This window comes from Lepus europaeus, chromosome Y (assembly GCF_033115175.1).
Source record: "Lepus europaeus isolate LE1 chromosome Y, mLepTim1.pri, whole genome shotgun sequence".
NCBI lineage: Eukaryota > Metazoa > Chordata > Mammalia > Lagomorpha > Leporidae > Lepus > Lepus europaeus.
In genome coordinates this window covers 10,522,543-10,529,611 of record NC_084851.1, presented here as the reverse complement: position 1 = coordinate 10,529,611, position 7,069 = coordinate 10,522,543, and the positions used below count along the sequence as shown (strand labels likewise).

The following is a 7,069-nucleotide window of genomic DNA, read 5'->3' as shown; positions in this document are numbered from 1 at the left end:
AAAATTGCGTGATTATCTCAATACATACAAAGTGAGCATTTGATAAATATAACATCCTTTCATGATAAAAGCCTTAAGAAAATTGGGTACAGAAAGATCTTACCTCATGAGAATCAAGGCCACCTATGACAAACCCACAATCAACATCATATTGATTTTGAGAATTATGGAATCATTTCCACTAAAATCTGAAACCAGATAATGCTTACTTTCACAATTGCTATTTAATGTAATTCTGGAGATTTTACCCAGAGCCATTAGGCATGAAATAAAAATCACAGGGATACAAGTTGGAAAGGAGGAGTTCAAACTATCCCTCATTACAGGAAACATGATTCTATATAGAGAGGAACAAAAAACATTACACTATTGGAACTCACAGGAGAGCTTGGTAAAGCTGCAGGATATAAAATCAGCACTCAAAATCAATTGCCTTTGAATACACAAATAATGCCACCACTGAAAAAGAACATAAATATCACTACCATTCAGAGCAGCTACTACAAATCTATACACCTTTGAATAAATTTAACCAAGGATGTGAAATTTATAAAGTTTTAAAGAAAGAAATAGAAGAAGAAGGAAAATTGGAAAAACCACCTGTGTTCTTGGAATGGAAGAATTAATGTCATCAAGATATCCATACTACAAAAAGAAGTTTTTGTATTCAATGAGATTCCAATAAAAATACCAAGGACATTTTCTCATATCTAAAAAAGTAATGCTAAAATCCATATGTAAGCAAAGAGACACCAAATACCAAACACAATCTTAAACAGCAAAAACAAAGCTAGAGGCATCACAAGACCAGATTTTAAGACACTCTACAGGACAGTTACAATCAAAACAACCTGGTACCTGAAATACATGAAGTCTGCTCTCTTTTCTTAATAAAACTTTTTCAAATGATCACATCATGCCCGTGAATGGACTGATTACACACTCACTAACATAATGAGAAGATTTTAAGGAACTAAACAAGCTGAAGTCAGTGTTCAAGTGTTCATAAAGGACAACTAAAAATGCACAGCAGTGATTCTTTGGAAAAATGGGAACTAATGCTGTAAGATGTATCACTGAATTAGAATAGAAAATACATACTTAAATAAAAGTCTCCAAAATGTTTCCTACAATTTGGTGTACTATGGTTGTGGGATTTCAGATTAATTAAGATGGCTTTCAATAAATGCTAAAGGAAATAGACTAGCCACCTAGAGGGAGGAGGTGTTTAAACCACACAGTTGAGGCAGGTAAAATAACACACAGCTTGAATAAATCATAAAATACTATGTTTCAGTGAGGTAAAGCCATTTCAAATGTGCCAGTAAATCCAACAGACTCAAAGACTGAAATATTTAAATTCACAAAAGTAAACATTTTAACACACAATGCATCATAAGGAATTTTTTTTTTTGACTGGTACATCTATTGTCCTGGCATGCTGGTTCTTTTTTTTTTAACTTTTATTTAATGAATATAAATTTACAGTGTACAGCTTATGGATTACAATGGCTTCCCCCTCCCATTACTTCCCTCCCACCCACAACCCTCCCCTCTCCCGCTCCCTCTCCCCTTCCATTTGCATCAAGATTCATTTTCAATTCTCTTTATATACAGAAGATCAATTTAGTATAAAGATTTCAACAGTTTGCACCCACATAGAAACACAAAGTGAAACATACTGTTTGAGTACTAGTTATAGCATTAAATCAAAATGTACAGCACATTAAGGACAGAGATCCCACATGAGGAGCAAGTGCACAGTGGCTCCTGTTGTTGACCCAACAAATTGACACTCTAGTTTATGGCGCCAGTAACCACCCTAGGCTGTCGTCATGAGTTGCCAAGGCTATGGAAGCCTTCCAAATTTGCTGACTCTGATCACCTTTAGACAAGGTCATAAAAGACAGAGGATAGTAACCAATGATCCTAAGAGTGGCATTTACCAGGTTTGAACAATTAGATCTTTATTTGTGAACAGCAGAAGCTTAACAGTATCAAAAGGGCGCACAGGGGGGTGCTGGGGGCTGGGCGACGCAGGAGGCAGCTCTACTTTGCCACAGGCTGCTGCATCTTCCCGGCTTCTGGACGCCGATCTGGGCGCGGGCCTCAAAGGTGATCAGGATGGCGATGTCCGTGACTGCGTGGCCGGCTTGGGCAGCAGCGCTTCCACGGGAAGCGCACCCTCAGGGGATAGGGAGGAGGAGACCAGCGTGGGGTCCACACTGGGGGCAGCGTGTACTTCCAGGTGGAAGAGCGGCCGAGGTAGCCATGCTCCTGTCGCTCTTGGTGTTTGCCCGAGATCTCCACCACGCTGTCGTCGGTCGTGACCTTCAGCTCCCGGGGGTGAAGTGGTTCCCATCCAGGAACACGCACCAGCGGTCGGCCCTGTGACAGATCTCCGAGACGCCGCTGCTGAGCTATAGACTGAGTTCAGGGCTGTGGGGGGGCGTGGCCATGGTGTGGGGCTCGGCAGAGGGCAGGGGCCGCAGGTAGCCCGGCCGCCGCTGGGGCCGAACCACTGAGCCCACTCCTCCAGCAGCCGCGGCAGCCCAAGGCCTGGTCAAAGAGGCCACCCTGTGCCCTTTTGATACTGTTAAGCTTCTGGTTTTCACAACTAAAGTTCAAAGCAGCTTAAAAAAATCATAAATATTTATAAGATATGAATCATACAGTTTATCCTCTAGATAATGGGTGACTTACTTCATTACATAAGAAACTGCTACAAATCAATGTAAAAATCTAAAACCCAAACAGAAAAAATGGACAAGAATATGTATATACATCATATGTATGACTGTTTAAAGAAAAGGACAAATATCTTTAGATTTGTGAACAGAAAGTCAATCTCACTTGCAGAAATAAAAAACGTAGCAATCATCATTTTTACTTGTCATATTGGTAAATTTCCTAAAAGTCTGAAAAGATCATGTTGGCAGGGCTGACTGGAGAAACAAACCATTGTAAGCAAACCCAGCAAACTGGAGTAGCCAATTCCAATGATCACATCTACAAAAGGCAGTATGACTTTATGCATCAGAATTATGAATGCCTATGCTCCTTAACTCAGCAATTTTAGTTCTAGTAATTTAATCTGGAGGCTTACTTCACCTCTGTGAATGGGAATATATCAATTGTGTCTATTATAGCATGTATTGTTCTAAAAATAAAAGATTGGATTAAGCAGCTAGTTAAAAACTTAAACATCTGTATGATAGACCTTGAGTTTCAAAAAAAAAAAATGAGGAAGCACTTCAGGCAATGATACTCTGAGGGCATGAGCACCATGTATTATAACTTTTGGAAATTTTATTGCCTTTTAATTACATAAATAAAGGAAGTACAAGCCACAATAAATTTATTACATGATACCATAGAAAAGCAAGCTTGTACATTTTAAAGAAATAGAACAAAATTCCTAGAGATGAAATATAGTCAATTAAATAGAAATTATTGAATAGATTAAATAGGACAGTGCACAGAGCTGAACAGAGAATTGGGCCAGTACAAGATGCATCTGAAGAAATTATATAGAATACACCAAAGATAAAGAGAAGAAAATATAAACAAATTGTTCAGGGACCTGAAGTAAATAACAAGAAATCTAAAGTTAATCTTATTGGAGATGCATAAGGAGAAACTAGGCAGCAGTGGCTGAGGTGACAGCTGAGGATGATCTAGAATTGATGATGGTTGTAGGATTATCACATTCAGAGAGCACAAATTAGCTCAAGTAGGATGCAAAAATAATCTACACCTAGGCACATTGTACTGAAACCTCAGAACACCAAGTCTTAAAATTTAAGCAGTGTCAACAGTAAATAGAGAACAGAAATCACCCTATGTACATCAACTGACACCACTTGGTGTCTTTCCTCTTCAAGGACTGTAGCCAGAGGACCAGAGTTGGCATCTTCACATGTTAAGGGTACGGGTCATTCCAGAATTACACACATGGAAATTAGGATTCTATAGATGAAATTTATCTTTCATATACTTATACAAAAGAAACATTGAGTTGCATTGTTCAGGACAATGAAATTTGTTGTGCCATGTTCCAATGACTTAATACTTTGTTTATCTATTCTCCCTCAGTGATCTTTTAGGTTGTTTCTATTTTGAAAAAAAAATGGTAATTTTAAGTAGTTCTACAATTATGAATAAGCTATGAACCTTCCAGTTAGGTCTTTAAGTAGACTCAGACCTCTACTTCTCTGCATACACCTAGGAGTCTCATGAAGTAAGCCTGTGTTTAATGTTACTAGAAACTGCCAAAGAGTTTTTTTCTTTATACTAGTCGACTAACAATAAACTGAGGATCTCTACATTTAGGAATAGGAAGGGAAATAGAACACCTGCCCTGTGCATCACACTCAGTAATGAAGCATGGGACATACGAGGCACTTCAAAGCACTTTATGGGAAAACAGAATTAAAATATCTGTTGATCTGGTGCTAACATTTCTTGAAATCTATGAATAATATTTGCATAGCATGCACTTTACATGACCTTTTTGAAAGCCTCACAAAAATGATCACTATCATAATATTTATACAATATTGCCTCAAAAAGCTTTCTAAAAAGAATAGTATATGATACAAATATTAGAAATTATAAAAAGTATATTATTTGCAGATTAATATACACATAAGGTTAATATACAAAACAGCTATATGCCTATACAACAAACAATCAGCTAGTAAATACAATTTACTATAATCCCACTTACAGTAACAATAAGAACTATGAGGTACCTCATAAGAAATTTATGAGAAAATCTTTTTGAAAAATATCATTGCAAACCATTTCAGTAGGACATAAAAGAAGATGGAAACAAATGGAGAAATTTAGTACATTCATGGGGAAAAGATAATGCAGCAATTAAATAATCTATACTCAATAAATTTAATGTAATTCTACTTAGAATCCCACAAGGATTTCTGAAATATGTTGATAAGCTCATTAAAACAGCAAAACTAGGCAGGACACTAAGTATAAGGACAAAGATCAAGGTCTTACAGAACCCTGTTCTAGTATCATTACAGAAATTAGGGCCATGTGGTGTAGTGCAGGGTTACAGAACTCTTTCCTGAGACAGAGTAGGATGCTCGGAAAGAGCCCAGGTACATACAGGGATGTGGTACATGACAAAGAGGCTATTAAACTTTCAGTGGAGACTGAGCCAAAATATATTTTACTTGAAACTAAGCCTCTAGATATAAATTCAAAATTTTCAGGAAATATGAGGTTAACCTATCATTAATTGATAACATTAGGAAATACTCAGGCAAAACTCAATATGATACATTCTACAAAGGCATCAATTTTGGCCCTTAAAATAATTAAAACAACATTTTTGAGACTGTGGTTAAAATCTGTTTGTAAATTACTGCTAGTGTTTCAGGTGTAATAATAATATTGTGTTTATATAAGAGACTTTCATATTTTTAATATGCATAATGATATACTGAGGAGTGACATGCCATGATGCTTGCATTTTATTTGCGAATAGTTCAGTAAAAAATGTACCCACACACCAATTGATGCACAACAAATTGTTATAAATTACTAAATCTACATGGCTTATATGCAGAATGTCACTGTATGATATTTGATTTCTTTTTTTTCCTTTTTTATTATTGTTAAACTTTTATTTAATGAATATAAATTTCCAAAGTACAGCTTATGGGTTATAATGGATCCCCCCTCCCAAAACTTCCCTGCCACCCACAACCCTCCCCTTTCCCGCTCCCTCTCCCCTTCCAATCACATCAAGATTCATTTTCAATTCTCTTTATATACAGAAGATCAGTTTAGTATATATTAGGTAAAGATTTCAACAGCTTGCCCCCATATAGCAACACAAAGTGAAAAAAAAATACTGTTGGAGTACTAGTTATAGCATTAAATAAGAGTGTACAGCACATTAAAGACAGAGATCCTACATAATATTTTTTTTAAAAATTAATTTTCTATGCCATGTCCAATTTAATACCAGGGTTGTTTTTTTTTCATTTCCAATTATCTTTATATACAGAAGTTCTAGTACTAGTGGTTGAACTCTGTAATTAACACACAATTATTCTTAGGTGTTTAAATTTTAACTGAGAGGTGATCCCTGTTAAATATAAGAGTGGGAAAAAGAGAGAGGAGATGTACAATGTGGGACATGCTAAATCGGACTTGCACCAAATGGTGGAGTTAGAAATGTGCCAGGGGATTCCAATACAATCCCCTCAAGGTGGCATGTACCAATGCCATCTCACTAGTCCAAGTGATCAATTTCAGTTCACAACCGATGGCTCTGATAGGTCTAAGAGTCAAAGGGATCACACAAACAAGACAAGTGTCTGCTAACACTAACTGATTGAATCAAGAAGGGAGAGAAAGATCCAACATGGGAAGTGGGATACACAGCAGACTCGTAGAATGGCAGATGTCCTAAACAACACTCTGGCCTCAGAATCAGCCCTTAAGGCATTCGGATCTGGCTGAAGAGCCCATGAGAGTATTTTAGGCATGGAAAGCCAAGATACCATGGAAAAGAAAAAAAAAAAGAAGAAGACCTAAATGAAAGATCTCAGTGAGTGAGATTCCAGTGGAAAGAACAGGGCCATCAAAGAAGGAGGTACCTTTCTCTGAAGGGAGGAGAGAACTTCCACTTTGACTATGACCCTATCGGAATAAGATCAACGTCAGCAAACCCTAAAGGTTTCCATAGCCCTGGCAACTCATGACTAGAGCCTAGGGAGATTACTGACGCCATGAACAGGAGTGTCAAATTGTTAAGTCAGCAACAGGAGTCACTGTGTACTTACATCCTATGTGGGATCTGTCCTTAATGTGTTGTCTAATGTGCAGTGATGCTATAACTAGTACTTAAACTGTATTTTTTACACTTTGTGTTTCTGCATGGATACAAACTGATGAGATCTTTACTAATTATATACTGAATCGATCTTCTGTATATAAAGATATTTGGTTTCTATATATTAAATTTTCATAATAAAATATTGGAAAAATAAGGGGGAAACATTATAAACTCAACAAATATTTCTGAGAAAATCAA

General features: G+C 36.9%; 1 pseudogene; it reads right to left on the bottom strand.

Annotated features, from left to right (window-relative positions):
• Window positions 1-1,997: 1,997 nt before the first annotated feature.
• Window positions 1,998-2,708, bottom strand: LOC133754084 (heat shock protein beta-1-like; annotated as a pseudogene).
• Window positions 2,709-7,069: the final 4,361 nt, after the last annotated feature.